Here is a 15,349-nt window from a genome sequence, read left to right as displayed (position 1 = left end):
CAAAATTTCAAGTCAAAACCTTTGTCAGTCCCTAAAATTGGGCAGCCAAAGGTTCACTATTTTAGGGACTAAAATTAGATCTTCAGTTCTTCTTTCCAGTAGTGTAAACGGTTCTACATTTTGAGCTATAGGTCAAAAGTTATGACCCCCACGAGTTGAGGATGCCTTTTTTACCTTGGTGACAAAACCCAAAAATTCAAAAATTCTTCTAAGTGATAATTTTCTAGAGTTAGAATTTTTCTTCAACTTCAAAATATTTTTCAACTTCAAAATTTTCCAGAATTAGATATTTTTTTTCAACTTCAGAATTTTCCAGAGTTAGATTTTTTTTTTCAACTGTAAAATTTTTTTTTTTGTAATTTTTTTTTTTTTTTGTAATTTTTTAACTTTTTGACTCTTAACATCTTTTCCCTCGACTCTCCAAGTGTGAGTTTAGGAGTAAGAAAAAAGGTAGGGGGTAAAAAATCCTAGTGAGGAATGGGTTGTGTGTTGTGAAACCACAAAAAATAGCCTTGAAAAATGAAGAAGAAATGACTAAGGTATTTCTTCATCAGAAAATATTCTTTCAACACGTGTCAAACACCAACCAAAATTCAAACACCTCATTAATATTTTGGATGACTTTGTAATCAAAATCTTAGATTTTGAAACCTTAAAGCTTAGCATGTGATTCATGTATTCATTCCCTTTGACATCTCATGATGCAGTCTATCAAAGTTTTCTAACAACTCAAAAACAACCTTCCACTCCTCCTATCTCATTCGTTCAAAATCTCCTTGAAGGCTATTCATCGATGATTTTCTTGACTAGATGAGAGAATCAGTTTGAGGGCTCTTGGCAGGATGCCACATTCTTTAGCTTTCCAAAAAATTTGATTAAATGCTCCATGTAGCCCATAATATTACTTTTTGATGAAGCAATGTTTTGTATATAAGATACTTTGTTTTGAAAACATATCCTTTCACCATTTTAGATCTTTAGAATCCTTTAGTTTTAACAGTGTATTTTCTTTTTATTTTCTTTTTTCTCCTTTTTCCTCTTCTGTATCTTGACTATGCTTAGACTATGTAGTAAAGACATCAGTGTCATTTCTTGGATTTGATCTTTCATTAACATCCCTTGCATTCCTCTTTTAGAACCTTTTAGAAAATCTAACACCAAACAATGATCTTAACAACCTTTCGAGAAAACCCCTCCTATTTGAACCAGTTGAAGTTTGGATCGTCCCTTTCCATCTTTGACTTCAATTTAACAACACCTAAAACAATCAAATTTTAAATTTGCAAAGTGTTGAGATCTTGTTGGTCTAGACTCTTGATTTCTAGACTAAAAATCCTCTATTTCCACAAGGAATGTCAGTTGTTCAGTTGGTATAAAACACACAATTGTCCAAATGTTTTGACAAAGAAATACCTCTTCCTAAAATTAGAACCAAAAGAGTAGTTAATGAGATATTTCAAGATAAAATCTTGATTGCACCTAGCCCCCAGACTGACACAACTAAAAAAGAAAAGAAGAAACAAAAGACTTGACTCAAACCAAACTAACACCTAACTAGAATGACTAAAAAAGACTAGGAAAAACAAAAACAAAAATAAAAAACAAAAAATTATTCGCAGAAAACCTTGAATAATAAGAATGTGGGGTGGTTTTCAGTAGATTTATCATGATGTGCAATACTAATGAACCCCTCCATATAGTTCTAAAAAATGCTGATTTGTCTTTGTACTTAGAAAACTAAAATTTGGACAATCTTGGTTCAAATTCTGGGCACAAATAACACAAAATCAAAAGTTGTGGTAACTCTTTATGACCATGATTAATCCACAAACATGTTCTCTTACTTTTAGCATCATATTTAAATTGAATATCATCTAACTGAGAGGGATAATGGAAAGATATCACTTGATCCAGTGAGTCCCCCACCATAGGGGTACACTCACACATTGTAATTTTTGCTTTTGGTGGTCTTATCTCATGGTTCACAACTCCACTCACACATGTAAACACTATAGGTTCGTTTGGACTAGAAAAATAAATCACCAACCTTCCTTTTGAATTACAAGATTCATTACTATCATCAATCAAAATGTTTTCTCCCTCATGTCCCAAAGAAGCCGGTTCAAACTCATACTTTGCCTCCATTACAATCTTCCAAGATAACAAGAAATCATGACAACTTTCTTTTGAATGGAATCCAAATGGATGGATTCTATATGATTCAGTTATTGCATGGTTTGATATATGTCTAGAATACCCACAAATAGATATTTCCTTAGTCAAGCTTGAGACCAAATTGAGCACTCCATCCATCTCTTCTAATGACAAATCTTGTTCTGACAAAGATATCTTATCATTGTTCAATGTGGAATCAATATCACAATAGGAACAATTGATATCTTCTCCTTGATGACTTTCTGATTAAAAAATCTCACCAAACTTGGGATCCTCTGCATTTTCATCACCTTTTGCAACTTTGTGGAGTTTTGGAACTTCAAAATTTTTTGCACCCTCAAAATTTCTTGGTATATCGACACTTATTGAGACATCAACACTTGGAAGAATTTCTTCATTGAAAGGGAATACAAACTTCTCTGGACCATCTTCATCATTTAGTCCTCCTAGAGATTTATCATATGATTCAAACATCATTGCATTAAATTGTGAAGGTTGTTTCTCCATGATTTAGGGAGGCTGATCCAAAACATCGTTGTACCCATATCCATTTTCACTTAGTCTCAAACCTCTAATACCATTATTCTCATTGTTGATATTACCGTAAAGGCCAAAATTTTCACTCTGATTTTGAGAATAACTGTTCTAGGTAGAGGGTTGCCTTGGATGATCGCCTTGATTTCTTGAGGGATTTGACTTTATTTTGATGAGTTCATTAGACAAAAGAGACATCATCTCCTTCATGGCCTTAAATTCTATAGCCATATTGCTCTTGAGTTTAGTAGGTGGAGAAGTCTTTTGCTCAAAGAATATAGTCTTTTGGGGCTTAGACCTTGAATATGTAATTGTTGACATTGGAGCAGCACTAACCTACTTCGTGAATGTAATAGCCTCTTTGAAGACCTTTTTAATGGTATCAATGTCTTTGGGTGGGAGCTTTCTTAGAAAAATAGAAGTTAATGAATCCATTTTTCCAAAATAGACCTGGATGGTAGTCTCTTGTGGTATAACGTAATTAAACTCCATTCTTTGATACATCTTATAGAAGTGATGATTAAACTATGAAATAGTCTCATGAGGATCTCTCTTAATTGAGATAAACTGATGATGTAGGAGAGAAAGATCGATATAGATCTTGAATTGTTCCAGAAACTTTCTCTCAAAAGAGTTCCAATCCCTTATCGATGCTAGTGGTAGATTGAGGTACCAATTGAATGCCATTTCTCTTAAAATTTAAGGAAAAAGGTAGCATACCACATCCATATGGTGAATCTAGTTTCAATTACAAATCTCCTTGGATATTTTAATATGATCTTCTATTGTTCATGATTCTGCATAGATGAACCGTAGACAAAACTTTTCAAGAATTTTGGGTAATTCATGTGATGGTCCAATTAGGTTCAAAGGTGAACTTTGGGCATTGAGGAAAGACATGGTGCATAATGATGGAAATGTATAAAGTAGAATATAAAGTGGATGATGATGCTGGAATGTGTAATGTAAATGGGTGGAGTTCTTGGTATCCCTTTATCATTGCATGGTTTGCAGAAATGGGTAAGCTTGAGAAACTTTTGAGCACTTGGTGCAGACCTTAATGCTTGCTGAAATATGGATTTTGGATCAATATCCTCTAGCTTGCATCAATTCTAGAAAAAAGAGCACCTCTACAGAAGTACACTTTCACACTTTTCTAAATTTTGTGCACCACAGAGTTTGGTGAACCTACGTAGCTGCGGACCTACACACCTAAATTTTTGCAAAAACTTAAAAAGTTTTTTGAACTTGTGCAAAGCACATATTATTGCAAAAGTGTAAAATTCCAAAAGTTTGACAATTTTTTTCTCCTTTTTGAGGAGTTTAAAGTCAGGCCCTCCTTCTGGAGCCACTTATGTTGGGAGGTCGTTATGTACAATGTCAATGGTAGAAATCCATTACGCAATTCCTCTCTTGAAAAGCTAATCTTTTGGGATCGACTTCAAGGTTTAGTATTTGTCTTGTGACATACCAAAATCTGCTCAATTGCAGATAAATTTGATTGTTCACAAGGAGGCCTTTGCTGGTTCTATTATGATCTTGGAATGAAGTAAATCTATTTGTTGTCTCAAAATCACACACAAAAGAACAATATTTTTGTATTTTCTAGTTTTTTATGAATGCAATCCTAACAGTGCAACTAAAATGAGTTCCTACTCTAAGAAGGGGTTAGCAAAGAAAATAATGAAACAAAAAGAAATAGCATGAAATTGAAATACTAAACAGACAAAAGCTACAAAAAAAAAACACACTGCAAGTTAAGCTTTCAAATAAATTGGTAGGAAACCAATGAAAATAGGAGCATTGCTTCTTGGAATTCACAAATGCAATTGTCAGTGATAAAATTTAGCAATAGTATGATATTTCACCTTTCATCAAATCACAAGGCCATAGAAAGTGCACTCATGTGAGACAAAAGGCTATATAGGCACAATTTGGTGATTTCTTCTCAAGCTAGATATGTTAGCAAAATTTGTAAATATGTAGCACACACCAGAACTAAAAGATCACACAACCAGAAAGAATGCAATAAACCTTTAGCTCAATCACAATCTCATGAAAAAAATTCACAAAACAATGACACATTCAAGAAAGAGTGACTACATTAAAAATGTGAGCACCAAAAGGCTAATTTTATTGCATAGTAATGGTGACCCTTTTTACATTTTACAATGGGGTATTTATAAGAAATTGTCTCCTCAATTTGTGTTGAGAGTGAGATAAATATTCATGCAATAAAATGATCTTAAAACATTAAAATAAACTAAATATATATAGACCAATAATTAATTTGGTGCTTAGATGGACTCAATCCATATTTTATTCATTAGTTGGATACATGAGCCTTAACATGTCAAAAACAAAGAAATTATGAGAGAAGAGAGAAAGAGAAAGCTCTGAGTCAAAGTGGAAGTGTCTAGAAGTGCCAAAAATAGAAGATGATCCTTTATAGGGAATTTGTAGGAGTTAAATTACCATTAGAATTATTTCCAATGCATGAAAAACTCTATTTTTGGAACTGGTAGTTGACTGTCGGTGCAACTTTTTTGAAAATGCGCACCTGCGGAGCTTTGTAGCTACACACCTCAAAAATGCGCACCTCCAAAATGTGCACCTCCAAAAAATTTGCACCTCCTAAAAATGAAAACCTGTGCACCTAAAAAATGCATACCTATAGACTTGCATACCTACAAACCTGCGCACCTCGGAAGCTCAATTTTTCAAAAAATCACAGTTCTCAATTTTGAAAATGGTTTTTGGGTTTTGCTCAAATGGGGTTATAGATCAATTTTTGCGTACATTATTTTCCCCTCTTTGAAGATTTATACCCTCTTTATATCCAATCACTTTCATAAACTTGAACTCCTTATGCTTCTTTAATCTAAAATCCCAAGGCACCTATGTTGGATCTTGTCATTAATAGCTACATAAGTTGAGGAACTTGTTACGCTTCATGTGTCCAACCTTTGTATCTTTGACCTTTGTCTTCTCCCCAACTGCCCTATCCTTCTTAGCGAGAAACCAAGTGATTCAAACTATCCAAAGTGATCAAAAGTTTGAAAAGTTTTCATATTTTTTCTCAAGTCTTTCTATGCATTTTTAAATTGCCTTTTCAGAGGTCTTCTGCTAAAATTTTTAAGGTAAAACCTTCGTCGGTCCCTAAAATTGTTTAACCAAAGGCTCATTATTTTAGGAATTGAAATTAGATCTTCATTTCTTCTTTCCAGTAGTGTAAATGGTTCTACATTCTAAGCTATAGGTCAAAAGTTATGACCTTGACAAGTTGAGGGTGCCTTTTTTACCTTGGTGACAAGACCCAAAAATCCAAAAATTCTTCCAAGTGACAATTTTCCAAAGTTAGAATTTTCCTTCGACTTCAGAATCTTCTAGAGTAAGATTTTTTTTCAACTTCATAATTTTTCAAAGTTAATTTTTTTTTTCAACTTTAGAATTTTCCAAAGTTAGATTTTTTTTTCAACTTTTTTAAAAATTATTTCTAATTTTTTTTGTGTTTTTTAACTTTTTGACTCTTAACATATTTTCCCTCGACTCTTGAAGTGTGAGTTTGAGAGTTAGAAAAAGGTAGGGGGTCCCCATTCCTAGTGAGGAATGGGGCGTATGTTTTGAAACCACAAAAAATAGCTCCAAAAAAAGAAGAAATGACTAAGGCATTTCTTCATTAGCAAAAATTCTTTCAATGCTTGTCAAACACCAATCAAACTTCAAACGCCTCGAACATATTTCAGATGACTTTGTAATCAAAATCTAAGAATTTGAAATCTTCAAGCTTAGTGTGTGATTCATGTATTCATTCCCTTTGACATTTCATGATGGAGTCAATCAAAGTTTTTTGGTAACTTGGAAACAATCTTCCACTACTCCTATCTCATTCATTCAGAATCTCCCTCGAAGGCTATTCATCGATGATTTGCTTGACCATATGAGATAATCAATTTGAGGGCTCTAAGTGGGATGCCACATTCTTTAGCTTTCTAGAAAATTTGAATAAATGCTCCATGTATTTCATAGTGTTACTTTTTGACGAAGCAATGTTTAGTATATAAGATACTTTGTTTTGAAAACATATCCTTTTGCCATTTTAGATCTTTAGAATCCTTTAGTCTTAACACTGTATTTTCTTTTTTCTCTTTTTTTCTTCTATATCCTGACTATGATTAGATTGTGTAGTGAAGAAATTGGTGTCATTTCTTGGATTTGATCTTTCATGAACATCCCTTGCATTCCTCCTTTAGAAACTTTTAGAAAATCTCATGCCAAATAATGATCTTAGCAACCTTTTGAGAATACCCTTCTTGTTTGAACCAGGTGAAGTTTGGATTGTCCCTTGTCATCTTTAGATTCAATTTAACAACACCTAAAACAATCAAATTTTAAATTTACAAAGTGTTGAGAACTTGTTGATCTAGACTCTTGATTTCTAGACTTAAAATCCCCTATTTCTCACAAGGAATGTCGATTGTTCAGTTGGTATAAAACACACAATTGTCCAAATGTTTTGACAAAGAAATACCTCTTCCTGAAATCAGAACCAAAAGAGTAGTTAATGAGATATGTCAAGATAAAATCTTGATTGCACCTAACCTCTAGGCTAACATGACTAAAAAATAAAAGAAGAAACAAAAGACTCAACTCAAAGAAAACTAACACCTAACTAGAATGACTAAAAAAGACTAGGAAAAACAAAAAACAAAAACTTATCTATAGAAAACCTTGAATAATAAGAATGTGGGGTTGTTGTCAGTAGATTTCTCATGATGTGAAATACTAATGAACCACCCCATATAGTTCTAAAAAATGTTAACATGTCTTTGTACTCAAAAAAAAAAAAATTTGAACAATCTTGTTTCAAATTTTGGGCACAAATCACACAAAATTAAGAATTGTGGTAACTCTTTATGACCGTGATTAATCCACAAAAAAGTTCTCTTACCTTTAGCATCATATACAAATTGAAAATCATCAAACTAAGAAGGATAGCAGAAAGATATCACCTGATCCAACGAGTCCCCCACCATAGGGGTACACTCACACATTGTAATTTCTCCTTCTAGTGGTCTTATCTCATGGTTCACAACTCCACTCACACATGTAAACACTTTAGGTTCCTTTGGACTAGAAAAATCAATCACCAACCTTCCTTTCAAATTACAAGATTCATTACTATCATCAAACAAAATTTTTTCTCCCTCATGTCCCAAAGAAGTTGGTTCAAAATCATACTTTGCCTCCATTGCAATCTTCCAAGCTAACAAGAAATCATGACAAATTTCTTCTAAATGGAACCCAAATGGATGGATTCTACATGATTAAATTATTGCATGGTTTCATATATGTGTAGAATACCCACAAATAGACTTTTCCTCACTCAAGCTTGAGACCAAATTGAGCACTCTATCCATCTCTTGTAATGAAAAATCTTGTTCTGACAGAGGTATCTTATCATTGTTCAATGGGGAATCAATATCACAATAGGAAGAATTGATATCTTCTCCTTGATGACTTTATGATTCAAAAATCCCACCAACCTTGGGATCCTCTGCATTTTCATCACCTTTTGCAACTTTGTGGAGTTTTGGAACTTCAAAATTTTTCACACCCTCAAAATTTCTTGTCATATCCACACTTATTGAGACATCAACACTTGTAAGAATTTCTTCATTAAATGGGAACACAAAATTCTCTTGACCATCTTCATCATTTAGTCCTCCTATAGATTTATCATATGATTCAAATATCATCGCACTAAATGGCAAAGGTTGTTTCTCCATGATTTGGGGAGGCTGATCCGAAACATCATTGTACCCATATCCATTTTCATTTAGTCTCATACCTCTAATACCATTATTCTCATCATTGATATTACTATAAAGGCCAAAATTTTTACTCTGATTTTGAGAATAATTGTTTTGGGCAGAGGGTTGCCTTGAATGATGGCCTTGATTTCTTGAGGAATTTGACTTTATTTTGATGAGTTCATTGGAAAAAAGAGACATCATCATGTTCATGGCCTTAAATTCTATAGCCATATTATTCTCGAGTTTAGCAGGTGGAGAAGTCTTTTGCTCAAAGAATATAGTCTTTTGGGGCTCATACCTTTAATATGTAATTTTTGACATTGGAGCATCACTAATATACTTCATGAATGTAACAGTGTCTTTGAAGACCTTTTCAATGGTATCAGTGTCTCTGGGTGGGAGCCTTCTTAGAAAAATAGAAGTTAATGAATCCATTGTTCCAAAATAGACCTGGATGGTAGCCTACTATGGTATAACGTAAGGAAACTCCATTCTTTGATACATCCTATAGAAACGATGATGAAATTGTGAAATAGTCTTGTGAGGATTCCTCTTAATTGAGATTAATTTATGATGTAGGAGACTTGGACCGGTATAGATCTTGAATTATCCCAGAAAATTGCTCTCAAAATAGTTCCAATCCCTTATTGATGCTGGTGGCAGATTGAGGTACCAATTGATTGCCATTTCTCCTAAAGTGTAAGGAAAAAGGTGGCATACCACATCCATATGCTGAATCTGGTTTCAATTACAAATCTCCTTGAGTATTTTAATATGATCTTTTGTTGTTCGTGATTCTCCATAGATGAATTGTGGACAAAACTTTTTAGGATTTTTGGGAAATTCATGTAATGGTCTAGTTAGGTTCAAAGGTGAACTTTTGGCATTGAAGAAAGACGGTGTATAATGATGGAAATGTGTGAAGTACAATGTAAAGTGAATGATGATGCTAGAATGTGAATGGGTAGAGTTCTTGGTATCCCTTTATCACTACATGGTTTGTGGAAGTGGGTAAGCTTGAGAAACTTGTGCACGCTTGGCGTAGACTTTAAAACTTAGAAATTTTTTTGAACTTGTGTGAAGCATAGATTATTACAAAAGAGTAAAATTTTGAAACTTTGACAATTTTTTTCTCCTTTTCAACGAGTTTGAAGTCAGGCCCTCCTTCTAGCACCACTTCTATTGGGTAGTCATTATGCATAAGGTCAATGACATGAATCCATTGTGCAATTCCTCTCTTGAAAAGCTAATCTTTTGGGATCAACTCCAAGGTTCAGTATTTGTCTTGCGACGTACCAAAATTCACTCAGTTGAAGATAAATGTGATTGTTCACAAGGAGGCCTTTGCTGGTTCTATTATGATCTTGAAATTAAGTAAATCTATTTCTTGTCTCAAAATCACACACAAAAGAACAATATTTTTGTATTTTCTCATTTTTTCATGAATGCAATCCTAATAGTGCAACTAAAATGAGTTCCTATTCTAACAATTGGTTAGCAAATAAAATAACAAAACTAAAAGAAAATAACATGAAATTGAAATAACTTGAAATTGAAATCCTAAATAGACATAAGCTATAAAAAAAACACCCTATGAGTTAAGCTTTCAAATAAATCGGTAGAAAACCAATGAAAATAGGAGCAACACTTCCTAGAATCCATTGATGCAATCGTCGGTGAGAAACTTTAACAATCATGTGATATTTCACCTTTGATCAAATCACAAGGCCATGAAAGGTTCACTCATGCGAGACAAAAGGCTATGCAAGCACAATTTGGTGATTTCTTCTCGAGCTAGATACATCAACAGAATTCATAAATCTATAGCAAACACTAGAACTAAAAGATTGCAGAACCAGCAACAACGATAAACCTTTGGCTCAATCACAATCTCATGAAGAAAATTCACAAAAAAATGACACTTTCAAGCAAGAATGACTACACTCGATATGTGAGCACCATAAGCATAATTCTATTAAATAATAATGGTGAACTTTTTTGCATTTTACAATGGGATATTTAAAAGAAATGGTCTCCTCAATTTGTGTTGAGAATGAGCGACATCTTCATGCAATAAAATGCTTTTAAAAAATTAAACCAAACTAAATATATAAAGACTAACAATTAATTTGGTGCTTAGAGGGACTCCATCCATATTTTATTCATTAATTGGATTCATGAGCCTTTACATGTCAAAAATAAAGAAATTATGAGAGAAGATGGAAAGAGAAACCTTTGAGTCAAAGTGGAAGTGTCTAGAAGTGTCAAAAATAGAAGCTATTCCTTCATAGGGCATCTGTAGGAGTTAAACTGCCATTAGAATGCATTTCCAATGCATGTAAAGCTCTATTTTTGGAACTGGCAGTTGACTATTGGAAGAACTTTTCAAAAAGTGCACACCTGCAGATCTGCACACCTCAAAAATGCACACCTCCAAAATGTGCACCTCCCAAAAAAGTGCTCCTCCTAAAAATGTGGACCTGCACACCTCAAAAATGCACACTTGTGGACTTACATACCTATAGACCTACACACGTCAAAAGCTCAATTTTCCAAAAAATCATGGTTCTCAATTTTGAAAATGGTTTTGTTGGCATTAAGTTATTATTTCCATTAGTGAAAACACTTATATATATCAATGTAGCTACCAAGCTTAGTACATAGTCTTCTATATTGATTGAGCATTCTAGTGTTAACCAAGCTTTGAAGTCTTCAACAGTTTACACTGAGTAGAATAGTGACTACTGAGTGAATATAGACAATGTAAAGACTAGCAATGTCTACTGATCTTCACAGTATCTACCGAGCAGTAAGTTTGTGTCATGGAAATTCAATGTAAACTAAGCATTGGAAGAAGTAGTGTTTACCAAGTGAAGCAAGGTAAACTCAACATGCAGTATCTACCGAGTGACACTACATCTACCAAGTCACTAGTGGTCACCAAGGGTAGAACTACATCAACTGATTAGTGTGGACCAAGCCTTCAATTCTACCAAGTGCATTACAATGCCATGTAATGTAGTGGATGTTGAGTATCAGAAGGTTACTGGGTCAGTTCAATGAACCCGAGTTATTTACTATTGTGTCAACTTTGTAATGTGTTGTTCACTTGTATTTTGGCTAACCTTACAGTTTTGTTTATTGGAAAGGTATATATGTAAGATGCAATGTAAGATATCATTGTATAAAAGTATTATGAAGTATCTTTGAGAAGTGCATGCAAAGCATTATCAACATCAATTTAAGGAATGCAATAAGGTCAATACAGGAGAAGAAAAGTCATATCTATCACATAAGGTGATCAATGCATAAAGGATCTTATCAAAAATTAGTTGTAAGTGGATCCACTGCTTCATCATAATAGGTGAATTAGTTTCTAAATCCTTTGACAAGGTAGACTTAATAGTCTTTGTATAAATCTCTTAACTAAGTGCATACTTCATTATATGTTTGTAAATCCTCTAACAAGGTGGACCTAGTAGTCTTTTGTGGGTATCATCCCCACCCTAGTTTTACTTTCTATTTGGAAGGTTTTTGGGTCACAAAAATATTGTGTTCTTTTGTGTGATGAATATTTTATCTTTTAGTACTAATGTATGTAGTAGTATAGATAGATTTATGGTGAATTTGAAGATTTTTTGAAGTTACCGATTCACTCCTCCCCTCTCAGTAACTTATATAGTCTTGAATATTTTCAACAATTGGTATCAGACCATTGTGGTTTTTAGGATAAAGTTTAATAGCTTGAGCAAAGATCTAAGGATTTGAAAAGGAAATTGAAAATGAAAAGCTAGGTCTTGAGATGGCCATAGTTCAATCAAGGAAGAAAAGGAACATCTTTCCCAATCCCTATAAAGAAGAAAGGAACTTGCAAATCAGATGAATGACCTCAATTATGTTGAAGAAAAGATTGAATATTTTTTTCCTTCAAGCAACTTAGATGAAGCAAACAAAGCAATCAAAAAACTTCTAGAAAAGAATGAATCTATGTAGAAGGAAGTAGGGAAACTCAAAAGAGAACAAGAAATTCAATCAGTTAGGATATGTGAGATTTTGGAACAAAAAAATAAGGCAAAAGAAGACTTGGAGGCAAGAAACAATGAATAAAAAAATCAATCAAATCAACATGAAGACCTTATTGATCAAATCACTGAAGCAAATGAAGAAATCAGGATTCTCAAAGCATAGAATTAAAGAATAAGAAATGATCTAAATTATGAAAGAGAAATTAATGAAAGAGTAATGAGAGAACTGAGATCTGAAAAGAAAATCATTAAAAAATTGAAGAATGACCTAAATGCTGAAAAATAATCAATGAGACAAAAATGAAATCTCAATAAGACATGAATCAATTGAATCAGCAAAATGAGTAGAATCTTCATAGTCAAAAAGGTAAAGTAGGACTTGGATACAATGAAGGAGAAGGTAAATTTTCCAAGAAAGGTGCAAAAAGGAACAAAAAATCCTCATGCAATCATTGTGGGAAAATTGGTCATACATCAAAAAAATGCTGGAGCAATGAAAAAGAAAAATTCAATGGAAAGTGCTACAACTGCAATTAGCATGGTCAAAAAGCTAGTGAATGCAAGAAGAAATCAAAATTAGATGGTAAATGTCACAAATGCAAAAAGCATGGTCACAAGGCATCTCAATGTAGATCAAAATCATTCAATCCAGTTGAACAACTTGTAAAGGTAATACTTGGATGAGACTACAATACTTGGTGTAGATGTCATTATTGTGGAGAATATGGACACATTGGCAAAAATTATGCAAGGCATCACCTAAGGAAGAAGGATACTACTATAAGGTGTTACACATGCACTAAAATTGGTCATATAGCTTTAAACTACATGAATATAAGTAAAGTTGAAGATGAAAAGAAAGCAAGGGCTAACAACATAAGGAAACAAATGAAGCAACAATTCCTAAATCTAATGAGGATACAAGCTCAAACCATGGAAGTGAAGTCACTCAAGAGGTGGGTGACTCCATCCTCTCAAGCTAAATTCCTAAGAATGTGCTAGAGCTATACTCAACAAGAAAATTAGAAGAAATTCCAACAAATATGAAGAATGCAAATGATCCAATTAGTATTCCAGATACACAAGGATTACAAAAAGGTTATCTTTTGCCAAGTTGCATTAGACTCCACCGAGGAAAGTTATTTGAAGACCTTACCGAGTGATCATGAGTAAAGGAAATTTGGTTTGTTTTCCAAGTTAATACTCTTGCCATGTTAGGATAGTGGATGATAGTTTGTCATGTATTGTATCATTATGGTGCCAAGCATTTATGAAATTTTCTCAACAAAAGGGGCAATTTTGACTTTATTTTTTCACTATATTCATAGCATTTGAAGAGCAGAGCAATTTGAAAGAGCATTATAGTGTTCCCATGCAATTTAGCAGTGATATTTTCATGAATTCTATCATCTACCAAGTAATGATGGCATCTAGTAATGGAAGTGGCACTAAACCAAAGAAGTGTTTCAAAATTCTAGTTATGGGCATCGAATGGAAAGCACCAAACTTCAAGCTTGTTTTGGCCATTGCTAAATCACTTGATCCTTATAATGCTCAGTTGCAAATCCCGTCAAAGGTACTCCTGATTAATGACATAAGAACTCATTTTAAATGTATTGTTTAAGAAGTAGGGACATTAGAAATGGATAATGCCTTAGCTGAATTGTTTGTTGATTGAGTTTTGAAACCTGAGCATAAGCATTTGGAAATGAAATGATTAACTCATATCCCTCCCTTACTGTGGAATTTCCAAGTAAAATGGATAAGGTACATATTGAGTTAGTTCTACAATGGACAATTATGGTTGGAGAAACCCATTCTAATTACAAAGAAGATGATACACAAAGTAATGGGTTTACCAATGCTAAGCAAAGCTAAGACAACCAAAACCCTAGGTCGAGAGGAACTGCAAAAGAAAACCCTAGCCGAGTGGGATGGTAGAGTTTTGAAAATAGATAATGTCATTGAAATAGAGCTTAGGTTTGGAATCCACATCATTACAAACAAGATCTATAGCTCGAGTCAGTCATACAGTGTTCCTTGTGAGGTAGTCGACCTAGCATACAAGGTTATAAAGAAGAACCTTGAATATGATCTTTTAGATGTGTTATTGAAGCAATTGAACAAAAAAATTGACAGTGCAAAGACTTCCAAAAATAATCCCTTCAAGTTCAGTTCATTACTTGCTTATTCTTTTATGTTCAAAAATTCTTTCCATCTAAGGGTACAGTCATGTGGAGGAAAGAAACCCCTATTCTTTATTAGATAAATGAATTTATTGAAGAAATGGGTGAAAATTTTGAAAGGGTGTTGGATAACTATTTTGAGGTGTTCAAGGAGAAAATAAACAATAGATTCTGGATCCCACCCAAGCTTGTAGAAGACTAGAAGGATGATATATGTTTCATGGTGGACTGTGACAGAGTGTACATTCAAGTAGTGATACCAAGAGTGGCATGGGTAAAACCATTGCCTTATGAAATTAACATTGATGAAGCTAGAGGCATCATTGAGGCATTAGTAAATGAGCCAGCCAATCCTAACCTTCCTACATTTGGCACATTTGAGGAAGCCAAGAAGAGGATAAAGCTTAGTATTAAGATTCCTCAGGCTCTCAATAGAGGCAAGAAGAGAATTTCTAAACTAAAGATAGTTGAAGGTCCTCTAATTCTTACCAAGGGGAAGAGTGAGGATGAAGAGAAGGAATCTAAAAAAAGAAGAGGAAGAATCAGAGAAAGAGGAACTAACAAGGAAGAAAGGTTGAGTGTTTATCACCAAACCTCAAAAGCAACCAACTAT

Source organism: Cupressus sempervirens, chromosome 2, assembly GCF_028749045.1.
Source record: "Cupressus sempervirens isolate cs-2001-9-10 chromosome 2, ASM2874904v1, whole genome shotgun sequence".
Taxonomy (NCBI): Eukaryota; Viridiplantae; Streptophyta; class Pinopsida; order Cupressales; family Cupressaceae; genus Cupressus; species Cupressus sempervirens.
Note: the sequence above shows the minus strand (reverse complement) of the source record.